Source organism: Mesoplodon densirostris, chromosome 16 (genome assembly GCF_025265405.1).
Source record: "Mesoplodon densirostris isolate mMesDen1 chromosome 16, mMesDen1 primary haplotype, whole genome shotgun sequence".
Taxonomy (NCBI): Eukaryota; Metazoa; Chordata; class Mammalia; order Artiodactyla; family Ziphiidae; genus Mesoplodon; species Mesoplodon densirostris.
Window position 1 is genome coordinate 67,182,545 of NC_082676.1, and position 19,452 is coordinate 67,201,996.

The window sequence follows — 19,452 nt, forward strand, 5'->3', positions numbered from 1 at the left end:
TAAGGAGCCCTGGAGCCACAACTAAGGAGCCTGCCTGCCACAACTAAGACCCAGCGCAACCAAATAAATAAATAAATCTTAAAAAAAAAGAGCCTGCCTGCTGCAACTAAATGATCCCACATGCTGCAACTAAGAGCCTGCATGCCACAACTAAGATCCTGCATGCTGCAACTAAAGATCCTGTGTGCGGAAACTAAGACCCAGCACAGCCAAATAAGTAAATAAATATTTTTTTTTTTTTTTTAAATTTACTTGGGCTTCCCTGGTGGCGCAGTGGTTGAGAGTCCACCTGCCGATGCAGGGGACATGGGTTCGTGCCCCGGTCCGGGAAGATCCCACATGCCACAGAGCGGCTAGGCCCGTGAGCCATGGCCGCTGAGCCTGTGCATCCGGAGCCTGTGCTCCGCAACGGGAGAGGCCACAACAGTGAGAGGCCCACGTACCACAAAAAAATAAAATAAAATAAAAAAATTTAAGAACTTCCACTTGATAGGACTGCTCTATCTAGGAGGTGCTTAATAAATATTAAAAAAAATAATAATAATAAAATAAAAAAATTTACTTTTCTGGCTTTAATGGAAGTAATCTCATCAAGAAATTTTTTTTTGAGCAAGTCAAAATTTAATTGGCATCAAAGTTGTAATGGTACGTAAAATAATGTCTGTTTTGTAAAATGTTGACATCCTGTATTAGATGAAATATGTAAGTACATCAAGCTTTGATATTAAAATCAGAATGTGTTAAAGGGCAATTAATATTCAGTTGTTAACTATAAAACAATATTTTCCAATGGGAGCTTTTATATTTTTCTTAGTTTACTGTCCATTTTGTCAATGTGTATTTTTACTAGGAAATCACCCATTTCCTCTGGGTTTAGAGTTTTGAAACCAAGCAGGACCCTGCAGGGCCTTCCCTGGGACAGAAACACCACCCCACTTCTGTGTCCATGGCCTCTTGTTTGTAGAAAAGCTTTAGCCTCCTAGGCCTTCCCCAAGTTCCAAAGAACAGATTTAATCAGAGAAGGGAAAAATGCAGAGACAAAGGAAAACAGTCAGGCAAGACAAAGTAATAATAGTTTAGCCATTAAACAAAGTCAAGGACCTTTAATTCCTCCTCAAGGGCTATAGATAATATTCTGAGCCATATACTTTGAGCTGTTTTGCAGATACTGAAAGCCCCACCAGGTGAAGAAGTTAACTTCATGTTGACCACAAGCACATAGAGCCCAGACCTGTTAGAACCAGAAGGTTGATGATGCTGACTCCCAATTACCTCACCACCAACCAGTCAGAAGAATGTCCATGAACTGATCACGTACCCCGCAACCCTCTCCCTTTAACCTGTCTTTAAAAACTTTTCCCTGAAAGCCTTCGGGGAGTTTGGGCCTTTTGGGCGTGAGCTGCCCGTCCTCCTTGATGGCCTTGAAATAAACGCGGCACTTTCCTTCACCACCGCCTGGTGTCAGTAGGTTGGCTTTGCTGTGCGCAGGTAAGTGGACCTGAGTTTGGTTTGGTAACGCTCCCACCACCTCATCATGAACTTCTAGAAATAAATTGGCAACTCGCGTTGTGTATCTTCTGCTGCATCTAGAGAGTCGATTGTATCCATGATTTAGCATCTGAATAAATATGCACGCCTAGGACATTATATCCAGTTTTCACCTGCTGATAATTGATATCTAGTGAATGCTAGCTTTTCAATAAATGGTTACATTGCACATAAATCAGTCAATCTGTATGGTAAAGAATGTGACCGGTTTTGTATGTGTTTTTATCAAGACGCTCTTTTGCAATCCCTTTTAAAATAAATGTGTTAAATTCTATAATTAATCAACTTAGACCTTGTTAGCGGGCTGGCATTTTCAGTCAGTAAATGGCAGTGAGATGCATCAGATCCCTTACTCAGCCTCCACGTAGGAGCAGCTCCATTAATTCAACGGTGCTTTATGGAGCACCTGCTGTGTAGCAGCTTCTGTGTTTGGCTCTGGCCCTGGTTAGTTCCTGTTTAATAGATACTTAGATCTGTGGGTGGAGGTCAAAGGCCAAACGGTCTTGGGGACATTAAGCCCATGAGTGAGTTCTTTTGTCTCCTACACCATCTTCCTGTGTTCACTGCTCTCAGGAAGTACGTCTAGGTTTGGGGGAGATGGGTGTTCCCCATGGAAACCTGGCCTCTACTTGAGGTCACTGCTGCCTGACATCAGAACCCCTCGTCCGTCCCCAGACTTGGTCCACAATTGTCATGTCACTTGTCTCGCGTGTGCAGAACCAGGCACCTATTCACATCTATGCTATAGTGTTTGTGTTCTTCTCATTTCAGTAAACAGTGTTACGCGAACATCTTCTCTTGGTCTGCAAAGGTTCCAGAGCGTTCCTTTGTTTACTTAGTTTACTTAGCCATGTTGCTGGATATTCCATTTTTTAAGCTATAATAAATAATGTTAACCTGCTAAAAAATACACTTGAGTAGTATTCGGGATTAAGATATCATCGTAGTAGATATCGAATTGCTTCACTTAAATTTTGCTTCTCTTTTCCAAATGAAGTGTCCGTCGTGTGAGCTGCTCTCCTTCTGGAAGTGCACATGCCCAGTCCAGGGAGGGAGGTGAGACGTCCTGCCTGCCCTCAGGGAGCAGTGCAGTGTTGGAGGCATCGGCTCCCTCTCTGACTCAGACACAAGGCCCCGATGGCATCTGTCCCTAACGGTTGTCAGCCTCAGGAGATTGAGTGTCACCTGGTGTACAGGTGTGCAGCCTCCCTGAGATCAGACATTTTGTCTAATGAGAGTTCGGAAGAGCGGGCACTCGCGTACGTGCATGTGACCAGGTGACACCCACGTGCGGCTGACTCAGACATCCAGGAAGCCCTAAGGAGCCACACCACATCCTGACAGTCACAGTGAGGGCACCGCTTTGCTCACGGTGCGCTCACCAGGCACTTGTTCTCTGTGCTCTGTTATAAAAAGTGCAGGACTTTCCTGGTGGCGCAGTGGTTAAGAATCTGCCTGCCAATGCAGGGGACACGGTTTTGAGCCCTGGTCCGGGAAGATCCCACATGCCGCAGAGCAACTAAGCCCGTGCGCCACAACTACTGAGCCTGCGCTCTGGAGCCTGCGAGCCACAACTACTGAAGCCTGTGCACCTAGAGCGAGAGAAGCCCACGCATTGCAAGGAAGAGCAGGCCCCACTCGCCTCAGCTAGAGAAAGCCTGCGCACAGCAATGAAGACCCAATGCAGCCAAAAATAAGTAAAAAAAAAAAAAAAAAATCAAATTCTAAAAAAAAAAAAAAAATTGCAGCTGCAGGACAACTGGAGCACAGAGAATGGAAGGCAGGAGGCATTTGCTGTTGCAGGAGAGGCATGCTGGCAGCGGTGACCAGAGGAAGAGACCAGAAAACTGAGCAGCAGATCTGAGAGATCAAAAAGCCCAGCGCACAGGGCAGGTGGTATCAGGGCTGCTTCCTTGGGTCCAAGAGGCGTTCTTTTGTTCAGTGAGGCGTGGCCTGATCTTGCAGATGTGCATGCCATGGCCCCAGTGGGCAAGGAATTTCCCAGGCTCTGTAGCAGGTGCTTTGCAGTCATGACTCAAGCTGGTGTCTTTCTCACTGTCTGAGGAACAAGAGCATCAGTGGTCTCTGCAGGCTGCACCCCAGGTCTCCAGGTCTCGGGGCTGCAGTAAAGACGAGGCCTCCAAGGCAGCGATGTCTGACCTCACGGGGCCCCCTCCTTGGCAACCTTTGTGCACTTTGGAAATGGGCCTGACATTAGCTAATTCAGCTTCATCAATGTCAATAAGATCAAATTAGGTTCTATCATATTACATTAGTTGACAGCAAATCAAATGAGACATTTTTGAAAATCTGAGTTGACAAGGCTACCCCCACAAGTCAGTTTTCCAGAAAGTAAACCACGACTTATGGAGCAGCAACTCACAGCCCAGTGACTTGGCTTGTAGCTGAGGCCTTCCTATAAACTCCCCTCCGTGGCTCGTGCCACATTTCCTGCTGCTGCCAGGTGGCGATCAACCCCAGGGCTGGCCTCCGTCCATGGCACATACACGCCTCAGCACAACCAGATGGGCCGCTGGCATGGAAGCTGGAATGGAGACTAACAATCTCTGAGCCCAGATGTAATGTCCAAGGGGATCCAGCCCGCAGAGCAGAGCTACCTGGGCATATGGCTCTGACACAGACATCCATGGTGCTGAAATGACCCCCTGGCCTCCCCCTACCCCACCTCCTCCTGCCCTAAACGGATGACTAGAAATTCCAGTTCTAGGTGAGTGAGGGGGTATTAGCCCTGGGAGGTGGAGAGCAGCAAACTGTCCCAGGTCCGATTTCTCCCCCTTCTGGCCCATCCCTGGCAGCATCAAGTCATCTTCGGCCCCAACCTCCTGCTTCAGGACCAGATGGAAGGAGACCACTTGAAAAAGCCAATCTCACAGAGTCAGCATTTCTTTCCAAGACCCCAAGTCACATCTGAGAAAGGAAAGATCAACTACCAGCAAAGAGCAGCTGTCAGCCCAGTGCTTCACACCGGCCCTGGCTGGTGCTCTAGGGTCCTGGGTTCCAGGGGGAGGATTCATGGGGTCGGGGAGGAGAGCTGCTTCCAAAGGTCTGGGTGTCTCTTCATCATTTCCACCACTGGGTATGATTTTCTTGGCTTATCCCCCTGCAGCCTGCAGATGCTCACCTGTTCAGGGTGACAACCTGTCCACCAGAACATGTGTGCTTTAGGGGCACTTCGGGGCTACAGAGGGGGCAGGAGCACCCGCAGGCCTGTGTTCCTTAGAAGAGATGCCCCCATGGTTAGGATGTCCGCTTATCCCAGTGTGGAGGCTGAGGAGATGGTTGCTGGGGAGTGGGGGGGTGGGGTCAGTGTGACCAGGGGAAGGGATGGGGTCCAGCAGCTGGAACCCCCTGAGACCTTGACACTTGGAGGGGCCTCGAGATGACATCCCTGGTAAGGCCTGCACCCCCTCCTTCCAGACCACTTTACCCTGCTCGGACTCACCTCTCAGAGGTCTTCATGGGAGGGTCCCCTTGTAGGTGGCCTTTGATGTGTCAGGTGACTGGAGTGTCACCTAGAGACACATGCTGGGTGAGGGGTCCCCCACCCCGACCCCCATCCCAAACCAGGAGATGCATGTGGGTCTTGGGACTGCTCTCCTCCAGGAGGGCACGAGGTCCTCTGTGTTTCAAAACCGCCCACGTGTGAGGGAGGTGCTTGGTGAGGGCTTCTGTCCACCAGTTCCCTGCTTTTCCATCCCTGCCTCTCCCAACAGGGGCCCTTATAGGAAAAGCTCCTCAGATTCTTCTCTTTCAGTTTCACTCTTCTCTCCCTTATTTCGGAAGGTTCTGAAGCACATTCTCTCGTTCCTTTGTCAAGCTGCTGTGTCAGAGTTTGAGATGCCACCAGGAGACCCCTGAGCCTGGCACTGCTGTGGCTTCATCAAAGGGACTTGGGTGGAACACAGAACCACTGCAGCCCCGCCGATGTCCCCACTGGGAATGAATCCCATCAGGGCACCAGGGCTCACAGACTTCAGGGGACCCCTGCCTTTGGGACTGGCCTTCCTCCTTCCTCTTACCTGCTGGTCAGAAGCCCAGGCATCGCCACCTTGGCTCCAGCCCCCTGGGACAGCTTTGGGGTAATTCAAGACCCTCACACTCCTTTATCTGCCTGGGGATGAGAATGTCTTTTTTTTTTTAAGATTTTAAAATTATTCATTTATTTTGGCTGCATTGGGTCTTCGTTGCTGTGCGTGGGCTTTCTCTAGTTGCGGCGAGCGGGGGGCTACTCCTCGTTGCGGTGTGTGGGCTTCTCATTCCGGTGGCTTCTCTTGTTGTGGAGCACGGGCTCTAGGCCTGCGGGCTTCAGTAGTTGCAGCACTCAGCCTCAGTAGTTGCAGTACATGGGCCCTAGAGAATGTGGGCTTCAGTAGTTGTGGCATGTGGGCTCAGCAGTCGCGGCATGTGGGCTTTAGTGTGTGCGGGCTTCAGTAGTTGTGGCTTGCGGGCTCTAGAGCACAGGCTCAGCAGCTGTGGCACATGGGCTTAGTTGCTCTGTGGCACGTGGGGTCCTCCCAGACCAGGGGTCGAACCTGCGTCCCCTGCATTGGCAGGTTGACTCCCATCCAGTGCTCCACCAAAGAAGTCCCAAGAATGTCTTAAAAAATGCAACTGGCTGATTATGGAGGGCTGAGTGTGTGCTGCAGGTGTGGGTGGAAAGATGGGGTGTGAGGTTCCTATGTCTGCAGGGTCTTCCAAGCGTGAAGATCTGTGTGTTTTCCCCAGCCAGTCGACTCCCCACACCATCCTCCCAGGAAGCCCAGCTCCAGGATTATGAGGGCAAAGGTTTTCCCCTTGCTTATCTGTAACTTCCACTCCCTCGTGGGTTCAAGTCCCAATCTGAGTTGCACGGTGTCATATATAAGATTCATCCATGTCTTTGCATGGGTTGATGTTTCATTTCTTTCTATCGGTAAATAGTATTCCATTGCATGTGTATGGGAGGAAAAATAATTTTCCCTCTACCCTTCTAGGTTCTTGCTTGAGATCCCCTTACCCCCCACCAATAAAAGACAGATTAATAGGCAAAAAACAAATAGAAGTTGATAACATGTATACCTATTGTATACATGGGAGATACCCAGGAAAACTGAGTAACTCCCTGAAATGACCCAAGTTATTTCCTTAAATGCCATCTTCAGCTAAAAACAAAAGAAAGATGATGGGGTTGTGGGGGAGCCAGTGAGGGATCTTATCAGGCAAAGCACAGTGAACAAGGGTATGATTTAAGTTCAGGCCTTCTCCACTGACAACAGTTTCATGTGATTTAGTCATCCTTCAATTCCCTGTGCGGAGAGGGAGAACCCTTTCAAATGAAGATTTGCATAAATGTAAATTTCCCTCCCCAAAGGGCAAATTCTACTCATTTTTCAGAGATTCTCCTGTGTCTGCTGTTTTTATTTTTATTTTTTAATTAATTAATTAATTAATTATTGCTGTGTTGGGTCTTCGTTTCTGTGCGAGGGCTTTCTCTAGTTGTGGCAAGCGGGGGCTACTCTTCATCGTGGTGCGCAGGCCTCTCACTATCGCGGCCTCTCTTGTTGGGGAGCACAGGCTCCAGACGCGCAGGCTCAGTAGTTGTGGCTCACGGGCCTAGTCGCTCCACGGCATGTGGGATCCTCCCAGACCAGGGCTCGAACCCGTGTCCCCTGCATTAGCAGGCAGACTCTCAACCACTGCACCACCAGGGAAGCTCCTGTGTCTGCTGTTTTTAAAAATAAATGAGGGAGCGCACTGCAGTGAAGAGTAGCCTGTTCGCCACAACTAGAGAAAGCCCGTGCATAACGAAGACCCAACGCAGCCACAAATAAATAAATTAAATAAACAAATAAATAAATAGATAAATAAATAAATAAATGAGGGACTTCCGTGGTGGTCCAGTGGGTAAGAGTCCGAGCTCCCAATGCAGGGGGCTCAGGTTCGATCCCTGGTCGGGGCACTAGATCCCGCATGCCGCAACCAAGAGTCCGCATGCAGCAACTAAGAAGCCCGCTGGCTGCAACTAAAGTCCGCATGCCACAGCTTAAAATAAAAAAGGTCCTGCATGCCTCAACAAAGATCCCGTGTGCCTCAACTAAGACTCGACACACCCAAATTAATTAATTAAATTAAAATTAATTAATTAAAAATAAATGAGCTCAGGGACTTCCCTGGTGGTCCAGTGGTTCAGAATCCACCTTCCAATACAGGGGACGTGGGTTTGATCCCCGGTCAGGGAACTAAGATCCCACATGCCGCAGGGCAACTAAGCCCACATGCTCTGGAGCCCAGGCACTGCAATGAAGATCCCGCGGGCCACAACTAAGACCTGAAGCAGGCAAATAAATAAATAAATATTTTTAAAAAAATGAGCTCACAATAATCCTTATGCCAAAGAGACATATTTTGGGGTGGCACATTCTGCTCCCCTTGACATGTATGTGCCCCAATTTGCTTATGTATTCATCTACAGAAGGACATCCTGATCTCTTTAAGTTTTTAGCCATTGGGAATGTGCTGTGCATAATTTTAAAAAATATTTATTTATTTAGTTAGTTGCGCCGGTTCTTACTTGCGGCACGTGGGATCTTCGTTGCCGCATGCGGGATCTTCATTGCGGTGGCATGTGAGATCTAGTTCCTTGACCAGAGATAGAACCTGGGCCTCCTGCACTGGGAGCGTGGAGTCAACCGCTGGACCACAGGGAAGTCCCAGGAGCTCCTCCCTGAGTGTCGTGCCCCTGGTGCCTCACTAGCCCCACCCTGTCCTGACTCTACTGAAGGATATATTTCAGAAGTCTGAGCTGTAAGAAAGAATGAATAACAAGAACAGTGGTAAATACAAACATTGATTGTATGTACAGTTAGAATGTCTATGGAGTTAATAAGAAAACAAACAAAAAAACAATCAAAAATCCCTACACAGACCCAAAACAACCGTCTTGGGCTGTGCATAATTTTATGTTAGTTTTTGTTTGAATACAGTTTTTCAAAGCAGTTGTCTAAATACTGGAGGTGTGATTGTTGGATCCTAAAGTGAGATTTGTTTAGATTTGGAAGAAACAGCCAAATTGACCTCCAACGTGGCTGTACGTGCATCCCACCAGCAAGGAAGGAGCGTTCCTGTTGAGGCAGGAGATAGACGGGCCCCAGGCTGAGCAGCTGGAGTTTGTCCCATGTGGACAGATACTCCAAGATGAGGAGAAAGAGAAGAGTTGAGTCCTGCCCACATAAGAGATAAAAGACCACATATTCCTCATTCTCGAGGTCAAGGAGACCTCTCCAACTACACATGCGCAGAAAGGCTCCTGGGGGTCAAATAGGGAGGGGGCGACACCCCACAGTAAGTGATGCCAACCTACCCATAGGCCTCTTCTCTAGACTACATCTTGGCTAAGAGATGCACGTGCACACATGGGAGGACCCTGAGATAAATCAAATACGGACTCAGAACCAGGCAAAGCAAGATGATTGGCCAAAGGAAACCTGGAAGAAATGCCCCATAAAAGTGATTCAAACTACCATGAGGGCGCAAAATCTCTCTCTGAGCCTACCTTTGTGTCAATTTACACGTACCCTTTTTCCTCCTAATAAACACTTTACTTGTTTCACTATTTTCCATCTCTATGTGGAAATTCATTTCTACACAGCTGATGGGCCAGGGCCTTGTCACTGGCCACTGGTCCCTGGTGGTCTAGTAGCTAGGATTCAGCGCTTTCACTGCCATGGCCTGACTTCAATCTCTGGCAGGGAACCGAAACCCTGCTTCAAGCCGTTTCAGGCCGAGGCCACCCGCCATCACTGTCTAGTCCACTAGTTCGTATTTTTTAATTAAAATTTTATTATTATTTTGGCTGTGCTGCAGGGCATGTAGGATCCTCGTTCCCCGACCAGGGATAAATCTGCGCCCCCTGCATTGGAAGTGCGGAGTCCTAACCACTGCGCCTCCAGTGAAGTCCCTCCTCTAGAATTGTTAGTTTTGCGATTTAAATTTGTGGACAATTTTGAGTGCCTTTCGGTGTCAGTTGTAAAGCTTCTGTCTGCATTCATTTCATTCCATATGGTTTCCAATTAGTTGCTCCTTAACTATATTTTGAGAAGACACGGCAGGATATTCGGCTCGATTTCAATTTGAATTTCCAAAATTTAGTGGGAGCAGCCCAGGGGCCCGCAGGGAGTGCGGCCTGGCTGAAAGCGGAGCGCTGCGGGGCCTGCACTTCCTGGGCGTCCCGCAGGGGGCGCTCAACCCACCCGGCTGACCCCACCGTGCGTGCGAGTTCCGCCCCCAGACTTCGGTTTGCGGCCGGCTGGCGGGAGTTCGGCCTCCTCGGGACCCGCCAGCGCTTCGGGACAACGCGGGGCCGTCCTCGCTGACAGGAGTCCAGTCTCCTCAGGACCTGCCCGGAGGTGCCGACGCGGGAGGAAGTTGTGAGGAGAAAGTGGGGAGACTTCCTGGGCTTGCGCACACGCGTTCCCCGCGGGCTCGACTCTGCGCCCAGCTGAGAGCAGTTGGGTCTCCTCGGGCACCGCCGGGGCTTCGGCTGGGACGCCCGGGTCAGCGTCTCTGCTGACAGAGCTCAGTCTCCTTAGGACTCGCCGGGGTTTCAGCTTTAGGACAACACGGGGCTGCGTCCACGCTGACGGGAGCTGGGTTTCCTGACGACCCAGGCGACGCCGGGAGGAAAAGGTGAGGAGAAGTGGGGGAGAAGCTTCCTGTGGGTGACTGACGTCTGTTTTCAGACGACCCAGAAGCGCTTGCTGTGGAAAGCTGGGTTTTTGGTCAGTTTGGTGTATGGTGTAGATGGTGTCCAGTTTTCCCAGCACCGTTTATGGTGGGGACTGTCCTTCCTCTTGGTGTGTCCTCGGCCCCTTTATCATAAATTAATGGACCCCCTCCATGTGGGGTGAATTTGGGGCTGTCTGTCCTGTTCCTCTGGTCCGTGCGCCTGTTTTTGTGACAATTCCGCACTGTGTTGGTGACTGTAGCTTCATACCGGTAGTGTGAAGTTGGGGAGGGAGATGCCTCCAGCCTGTTCTTTCTCAGTGTTGCCTTGGCTATTTGGGGTCCTTTGTGGTTCCACACAGATATTAGGAGGCTTTGCTCTATTTCTGTGAAAAAATACCATTGGAATTTTAGGAGGGCTTGCATTCACTGTGTACATTGCTTTGGGGGGAATAGACATTTTATTTTAATAAATTTATTTATTTATTTATTTTTTTTATGGCTGCGTTGGGTCTTCGTTGCCGCGTGCGGGCTTTCCCTAGTTGCGGCGAGCGGGGGCTACTCTTCATTGCGGTGCTCTGGCTTCTCATTGCGGAGCGCGGACTCTGCAACAGTAGTTATGGGCTTCAGTAGTTGCGACACACGGGCTCAGTAGTTGTGGCTCGCGGGCTCTAGAGCACAGGCTCAGTAGTTGTGGCACATGGGCTTAGTTGCTCCGTGGAATGTGTCCCCTGCATTGGCAGGCGGATTCTTAACCACTGCACCACCAGCAAAGCCCAGAATGGACATTTTAACAATAGTAATTCTTGCATTCCATGCGCACGTGGTATCTTTCCATTGATTTGTGTCTTCTTCAGTTTCTTCATCAACGTCTTAAAGTTTTCAGTGTGCAGGTTTTTCACGTCCTTGCTTAAATTTATTCCTTGTTATTTTGTTCTTTTTGATGCAATTGTAAGTAGGGTTTTTTTTTTTCCTCTTTCTGATGGTTCATTATTAGTGTTTAGAAATGCAGTTGATTTCTTTGAGTTGATCTGTACTGAATTCATGTATTATTTCTAATAGTTTTTTGGTGGAATGTTGTGGAAAATTGGAATTCCAAAATCCCACTGTTTCTACCACATCCAGGTCATCCACAGCTGGGAAGAAAGGGAAGTCCTTTATATTGGGAAGTCCTAATACAGTCTTCCCACAGTGCCTCTAAATGACATGTGGACTTTGCGTGAACTGGGTCTGGGTAAGGCTTGGCCTCTGTATGGAAGTTTGATGTTTTCTCTGCTTTTCTGGCATGGTTTTGACATGGTGGTTTGAAAAGTAATTTACTCCCCAGTAATTTCAAATGTACAGACAACTTTACATACATAAAAGCAAGTCTTGTATCTTGATTAAATATATTCTTAAATATTAATGTTGACATTATTTAAAATTAAATTGTTTTCATAAGTTCTTTTTCAGATTATTTATTGCTAGCGTATACATATGATAGATTTTTGTGAATTGATATTTTGTCCTATAACTGAATTAGTTGACTAGCTCAAATAATTTTTTGTTGTTACAGGATGTTTTATATATAAGATGATGTGCTCTGTGTTCTGTGAGTAGACACAGTTTTAATTTTTCCATTCACACATGGATGCCTTTTATTTCTTTCCTCAAAACTCTGGGTAGAACTTCTAATATACTATTAAGTAGCAGTGGTGAAGGCCAGTTTCCTGGCCTTGTTCCTGATTTCAGGAGGAAAGCTTTCAGTTTTTAACATTGAGCATGATGTTAGCTGTGGCTTTGTGTACTGCTCTTTTTCATATTGAACAAATTTCCTTTTATTCCTACTTTCTTGAGTGTTTGTATCATGAAATAGCACCGGATTTTGATTATAGCTTCTTTTGCAATAATTGATACGATCATGTGTTTTTACTTCACACCGTTATAGAGATTCAATACATTGCTTAGTTTTAATATGTTGACCTGACATTTCTGGTGTAGAGAGAGTTGCTTATGGCATCGTCCATTTCATGTTCCCTTGGTTTCATGTTGCTCTAATTTTGTGGAGGATGCTTGCGTTCATATTTACAAGGTATACTGGTGTAATTTTCTTTTGTATGATGTATTTGTGTGGTTTGATTAGATCTGGCTTGGTGTTGGTGGTTTGGAGGGTTAGCATTAGGGCTGGGGCTGGTGGCCGTTATGTGACCCACACGTCGCAGACCAGGCCGCCCGCCTCTGACCTCCGCGTCCCGCCCGCCATCTCCGGCCTGGCCCTCAAGAGACTCCTCTCTCCCCGGAGGGAAGAGCTGACCGCCCACTCGGCCGCCCTCTCGCCTCTGCCTGTCCGTCTGTCCTCCCTGAGTCAGGACACCATGTCCTCCCTGAGGCTCCTGGCTTCCGGCCTTGGGGCCTCACCCCCACGAGCTGTGTCGCCCAGCAGGATTGGTCACCTCAAGAGGCCCCAGAAGACGGACTCCCTGGGACCTCAGAATGGGACTTCGTGGGCAGATGGGCCACCTCAGAGGTGCCCGGGGAGAGATGAGGTCACTGACCTGTGTGTGGGGAGGTCCTCATGGGCAGAGGTTTGGACACAGACCACGGGGGAGAAGGCAGTGTGATGGCAGAGACAGAGACGGGGCTGAGGGTGGCCTGGGACTGACTGACCCCAGAACCCGCGGGAAGGGCGGGCCCCTAACACCTTGATCTAGGGCTCCGGGCCTGAGAGTAAATGTCCCCTGTTCCAACCCCTGCCACCCATCTGGTGTGCAGTGATGGGGCCACAGGAAACCCACACCCGGCCTGGGGTGGGGGCGCACTGTGCTTGTTGACACCCAGGACCGTCACTGGCCCCTCCCCTCTGGGCATGATCCCCACTCCGCCTCGGGGAGGGACCCAGGGCTCCCAGCCCTCAGGTCCCTGTCACGGCGACTTTCCCCCTGCCACCCCTGGGGCAACTCAGGCCCCAGAAAGGAGCCGCAGCAGCATGGTGACCATGGCGAGTGGCTGCAGGCCACCCCACCCCACCCCGAGACCTGAGCGTGGTCATCTGAGAAGTGACCCACCAGTGCCCCCGACCCAGGCTCCCCGTTTCACAGGGCAGGTTCTAATGCCGAGTTCCTGGAGGGGGATGTCGAGCAGGGGTGACTGAGGCCTGTGAATCTGTGGGCCAGAGAGATCTTTCCCAGGAGCCCAGGCACAGCTAGGCCAGAGCGAATCCGTCCCTCCCCTCCCGTACCCCATGGAGTGAGGATAAAGCCCCAGTGACCCCCAAGAAGAGACATGACACCCAGAGGGCTAGAGCATCCACAGAGCGGGGACGGAGTGTCCACCTCATTTCCCCAGAGAGAACGATGTCTTCACCGGGGCCACCAGGCTGGCCCACGTCCCCACAAACATCCAGCCTCAGTGAACCAGCCAGACAGAAAACTCTCTTCCAGGGTCCCCTGTGTTTATAGACCCAAGCTCGGGGGAGGCGGGCTGGCCCGAGGGAGGACGGACGTGCCCAGCGCCGGACACTCCCTGCCCGCCCCCTGCCCACCCCCTGTCCCCCTCCTGCGCCCTGTGGTCTCACCCCTCATGAACCCTCCTCTCCAGGCTCCCAGCACCCACATTTCCCACCTCAGCCCCATCACTCCAATTCAATTTGCCTGTTTCCCCACCGGGTGAAGAGGAGGGTGAATGCCCGGCACCGGTGTTTCCACCAGTGTAGACAGGGCTTCCCTTCTCTTCCCGGCTGGGGTCTGGCCAGACACCGGGTAGTTTCCAGCTGTGCGGGTCTCAGGCACCAAACAGCAGGGAGCAGCCCTGATACCCGCGCCTGCAGCGCCGCCTGCTGGTCTCTCCGTCCTCCCGTCGGGCACAGTCTTCACCTTCCCCGCTGCCTCAGATGGTCCGTCTCCTCACTGTCCAGCCATCACCCCCAGCTCCACACCCCTCGTCCAGCCTCAGGGATGACCCAGGACCCTCCCTGGGCTCCCCCGCCTGCCCACCCTTGGTCGCTGTCCTCAATCCACCTGTGCAGACAGGTGAGGGTTCCCTCCAGAGGCTCCCAAACGCTTCAGCCCAACATCCTCCCCGAGGTCGGTCCCATGTCCCGTCGGATGTTCCACCATCACCAAGCCCCCAGCTCCATGGCAAGGGCAGGTATCAGGCCTGCTGCATGCACTGCTGTGTGCCCTGCTGTATACACAGGCATGACCCTGCCCCAGGACACAGGAAAGGTGGCCCTCCTGCGGGATGCGGGGAGGTGTGACAGACCACAGGGAGCCCTGGCTGTGCTCGCACCCTCCCCGGGAGGACACTTCAGCGTGGTCCCTGGAATGACCAGGAGGTCAGCCAGCAGCGCCCCCACCCAACCTCACTGTCACCACAAGAAACAAAAGATGCCTCCGTGCAGAAAGACGGAACATCACCAGCCTGATGCTGTCCTGAGCAAGGCTGGGAACTGGGCTGCTGTAGTGGGTTGAATGGGGGCCCCCCAAAAGTTACGTCCATGTCATGCCCCCCAGAATCTGAGAATGGAACCTTATTTGGAAGCAGGGTCTTTGCAGGTACAAATAGTTACGGATCTGGAGCTGAGGTCATCCTGGGTCAGGGTGGCCCTAAATCCATGACAGTGTCCTTCTAAGAGACAAGAGGAGAGACAGAGAGGAGACAGCAGGTGAAGATGGAGGCAGAGATGGGAGAGATGTGGTCACAAGCCCAGGGACGCCTGGAGCCCCCAGAAGCCGGAAGAGGCAGGAAGGACCCTCCCCTGGAGCCTCCGGAGGGAGCGCGGCACTGGGACACCTTGATGTGAGGTGTCTGGTCTCCAGGGCTGAGGGGACAGGTTTCTGTTGTTCGGAGCCTCTGTTTGTGGCCATTTGTCACAGCTGCCCAGGAAGCTAGTGCAGCTGGGGAGCAGCTCCCTGCCCAGATCTACACCCTCCCTCCTCCCGTTAGAGGCAACCCCCTGCACCTGTGCTGTCTGCACAAACCATGTGGTTCACGCCGAACCCCGGCTCCCCTTCTGGGCACTGGCATTTTGGAGGGTGAGGGCAGACGACACCACGTGACCAGCCCCCAGCCGGGTGCCAAGTCTCTAATGAGCTTCCCCGGGGGGACGAGGGTGGGGGTAACTGTCATGGTTCTGCCCTTCCTCGCTGGGGGAAGAGACACCCTAGAGACCCTCGAGGGAAGGAGGGGGCACGGAGGGTCATGACGTGTCTGGAGCAGGGGCCCTCCCACTCGTGCACCCCTACTGTGCACCGAGACCCATCTCAGCTGTGAGCACACAAACTGTGCCGAGTCCTGTGAGCCTCCCAGCAAGTCCCTGAAGGTGAGGGCAGCCCTGCAGACCCCACCCCTTTCCTCCACGTCTAGTAGGTGGAAGACCCACTGCTCCTTGCCATTCCAGAAGCGGTTCTGGAACTGCTCTGGGAGTGGTTCTGGGGTTTTGCAGGCTGAGCCCCTGTTGCTATGCCCCCCCTTCCCCACAGGAACATCCAGAACAAGCTCTGTTGGCTCTGTTGCCTGAATGCGCCCCCGCCCAATATTCTCAGGAAAGAATCGGAGAGGACGCTCATTCACATGCCCCTTGCAGCGCACAGGGCTCTCGTGGGCAGGCACCCAGCAGCCCGTGGGGCTCACGTGGGAAGACCCCTCTCAAGGCACAGGGCCCATCTTTGCAGGCCCCCCGACAGGCTCAGCACACAGGAACCGTGCACATAGCCCTCATTGCAGAGTATCCCCAGCCCACCTGTTGGTCAGAGCAGGACCTGAACTAACAAACAGCAGCTCCTGGATAGGTCTGTGACCCTGGGCTTCACTCACGCGCCTCCCTCCACCGGGTCTTCCTGAGGCTTCCGCTGCCTCCTGGGCCATGGGCTCCTGTCTCCACCCACCACCCCTCCTCCCCCTGACTCCTAGGTTCTTCTCAGTAGGAGAGGGTCTTCTTGAAATTGTCTTCCACTCGTGGGCCAGATAAAATGATTAGAAAACAAGCCAGAGCTACAGCCCCATGTCCATCCTGATCCTCAAGACACCTGTTCCTTGGACTTGGCCAGTGCAGCAAGACCCATTTTCTGCAATTACAAGCCCCTGATGGGCGAGGATTGGCTGACCTGGGCAGCCTGACCCGGCCAGCCAGCCCTCCCAGGCGTGCCTGGGTTGAGCTCTCTATAGACACCCTCTCCGGGCAGCAAGAGCACCCGCAGCTGTACCTGAAGCCATACTCTCTGCCCCATCAGCCACCGCGGGGCTGGGCTTGTGGGAGGGAGTGAGGGGCCGCGGGCTTGTGGCTGGCCCGGTCTGAGTGGGGCTCTGCTGGACCTTCCACAGGAGTTGCTGGGCTGCTACCTGCTAAGGAAGAGGATGTGTCGCCCATACCTGCCATTGGAAGTTCTCCCCAGGCAGAGGTGAGGAAGCAAGAAAAAAGGCAGTGGGGGTCAGGAGAGGAGGGATAGCTCAGGTAGGTAAATGGAAAGCTTCCAGAAGAGCACCCGGGGCCAGGGCCGTCCTACATGGCCTGCGGGAGCCAACTCAGTAAGCGCGCTGTCACTGGCCTGCTGCAAGCCCTTTCCTCCAGCCTGTAAGGTCCTTGCACAGATTTAGGTTTGCTTCCCTGCGAAGGGTGGATAAAGTCCAGGAGCAGCTGGCCTGGGGGTCAGCTAAGGTTTACTCAGAGATGCCGCCGCACCAGCTTTCCAATGAGGACGCTCCTTGGGGTGGGGAGAGCTGCTGGCTGCATGAGAGAAAACTGCCCACCTCTGACCAGCTTGAGACTTGTTCATCGGTGTAGCAAGTGTCCTGATAGGCTTTTCATCTGTGTACCTGGCGGGTTCTTAATTAGCAGCGTGTATGGTGACGTCAGAGGTCCTGAATCAAGACTGAAATACTTACCCCACACACGTACAGGTGTAAGAACCTGGGGAGGCCGTGTGCAGCCGGCACCCTTAGGGATGGGCTTCTGACTTGACCCCCAACATTCTGGTGCCCAGCCACTGCTTTAAGGTTTCTGGGGGCCCAGTGCTGATTCTAAGGGTTCCGCAATCCAGCCTCTGTCTGCCTTTAGTGAGACCCACACTTCCAGGATCCTACAGAGCAGGGTCTGTGTGACTGTTCTGTGGCTTCTCTAACAAATGACCACAAGCTGGGTGGTTTAAAACAACAGGAATTCATCCTCCCCCAGTCCTGGAGACCAGACATCTGAGATCATGATGTTGCAGGACTGAGGTCCCTCCAGAGGCTTCAGGGGAGGATATTTCCTGCCTTTTCCAGCTTCTGGGAGCTCCGGGCGTCCCCAACTTGTGGCTGCATCCTTCCCGTCTCTGCCTCCGTCTTCACGTGGCTTCTTCTCTGTGTCTGGGTCTCTCCTATTTTGTCTCTTATAAGGATGCTGTCATTGGCTTTAGGGCCACTCTAACCCAAGATGACCTCATCTCGAGATCCTTAACTACATCTGCAAAGACCCTTTCCCTAAATATGGTCCTGTTAACATGTTCTGGGGGGACACATCTTTTGGGGCCACCATTCAACCCATTGTCTGTGTATGAAACAACCCTCTCATTTTAGGAGATTACCAAGGTCCTGTATAGACTGGCACAGACAGCAGCCAAGTAGGTGGGGGTCTGGGGAGAATGAGGACCCAGGAAGCACCTGGAAAGGATCAAGGCCTGGTGAGCTCTTCCACCGTGGGGCTGTGAAAACAGCCACTCCACTCTGTCCGTGGAAAGGAGCCCAGTGCAAGTGCAGAAGTGGTTGCCTTGCAAAGCTTCCTCTTCTGGGATTTCATCGTCAATAGCATCATGTAACCAATAACTGCGGGCTTGGAGGAATTGCTTTCTGGTGTGTGATGATGGCACTGTCACTTTAGGCTCATCAAGCCTAGAATAGGAATGTTTGAAGGAGAAGAGTTTGGGAGATTGTGAAGGAATCTTCTTTGGGAGATTATGAACCAGTCTTCCTTGGTTGTCAAGGAAACCTGGCAGGTTTGTCAAGATTGTCAAGGAAACTGCTTTGAAGCACCATCACCTGAGTGGTGGTCTCGGCATGACTGTGGTTTGAGAAAAGTGTGATGAGATTAAGCCTTACTTTCTGTAACAGCTGGGGAGGGGTTTGTAAAGCACCTTGGCTCTTAGGGCAAAGGTTCGTTGCTGGAACAAAGGGTCTCCTCAGATGGGCTGAGGCCCAAGGTGTCTCTGTCCCCTTCATGCAAGAGTCCAAGGCAGGCGCGTGTCAGGGCCCAGGCTCTGTCCCCCTTGCTTCTCCTCCCCGTTTCCAGGTGGAGAGCTCCAACCAGCAGGGTGGGGTGACCACGTGGGCACCAAGCCCTCCGGCCTAGGATGCAGACTGGCCAAGGCCCTCACCCCTCCACCACTTCCCCTTGGTAACAGGAGATACTGCGCCCCAGCTGCAAGGGGTGGGAAGGCTGGGAGGTGCAGGGGAGCCATGAGCAGGGGAAAGGAAAATGGGTTCTGGTGGGCAGCTGGGCGGCTCTGCTGTGAGGGTCGCCTGGACACCAGTACGCAGTCCTGGGTGCTGTGAAATTACACATCAGCATGAGCTCTTTGATACTTTGTGGTTCTGGAAATCCTATAGGAGGTGGTTCACAGCAGGTGAAGCTAATGCTCTCAATGGATGTGGTCAAGCCAAAGGTCTGCAGTTCAGACTGAAGGTGCCGATGTACACACAACACAGAACCATCTCGTGTGAATGTAGTTCAGGCGTGTTGAATGTGAATGCAGTTGTGTTATGCCTAAAACCTTCTATCTTGGGCCTCTCCTCGGGGACAACATCCTCAGTTCCTGAGATTCCTGTAACTCACATACGGGGGAATGGAGAGTGGGCTCTGTCCATCTGAGACCTGAGTTACCCTGTGTGTGAGTCTGCTCGGGGTTGCCCTAACAAATACCACAGACAGGGCAGCTTAAACAACAGACCAATCTCCTAGTCCTGGATGCTGTCTGAGATCAAGGTGTCTGCAGGCTGGTTTCTCCTGAGGCCTCTCCCCTTGGCATATAGACAGCCATCTCTTCTCCCCCTGTCCTCACATGGTCTCCCGCTGTGCCTAACTGTGTCCTAATCTCTTCTTGTAGGACATCAGTCCTATTGGATTAGGATCTATCCTAGTGACTCCATTTTACCTTGATCACCTCTTTAAAAACTCCGTCTCCAAGTACAGACACATCTGGGGTCCTGGGGGCTAGGGATTCAGCATGTGAA

General features: G+C 51.8%; 1 long non-coding RNA gene across 1 annotated transcript in view; it reads left to right on the forward strand.

Moving 5' to 3' along the window:
- The first annotated feature begins 9,885 nt into the window (after positions 1-9,885).
- The window catches only part of LOC132477089 (uncharacterized), a 197,585-nt gene continuing 188,018 nt past the window's right edge, over positions 9,886-19,452 (forward strand). The window contains exon 1 of the long non-coding RNA XR_009530184.1: positions 9,886-10,233. This is a non-coding gene — a long non-coding RNA (uncharacterized LOC132477089). The remainder of the gene's footprint in view (positions 10,234-19,452) is intronic.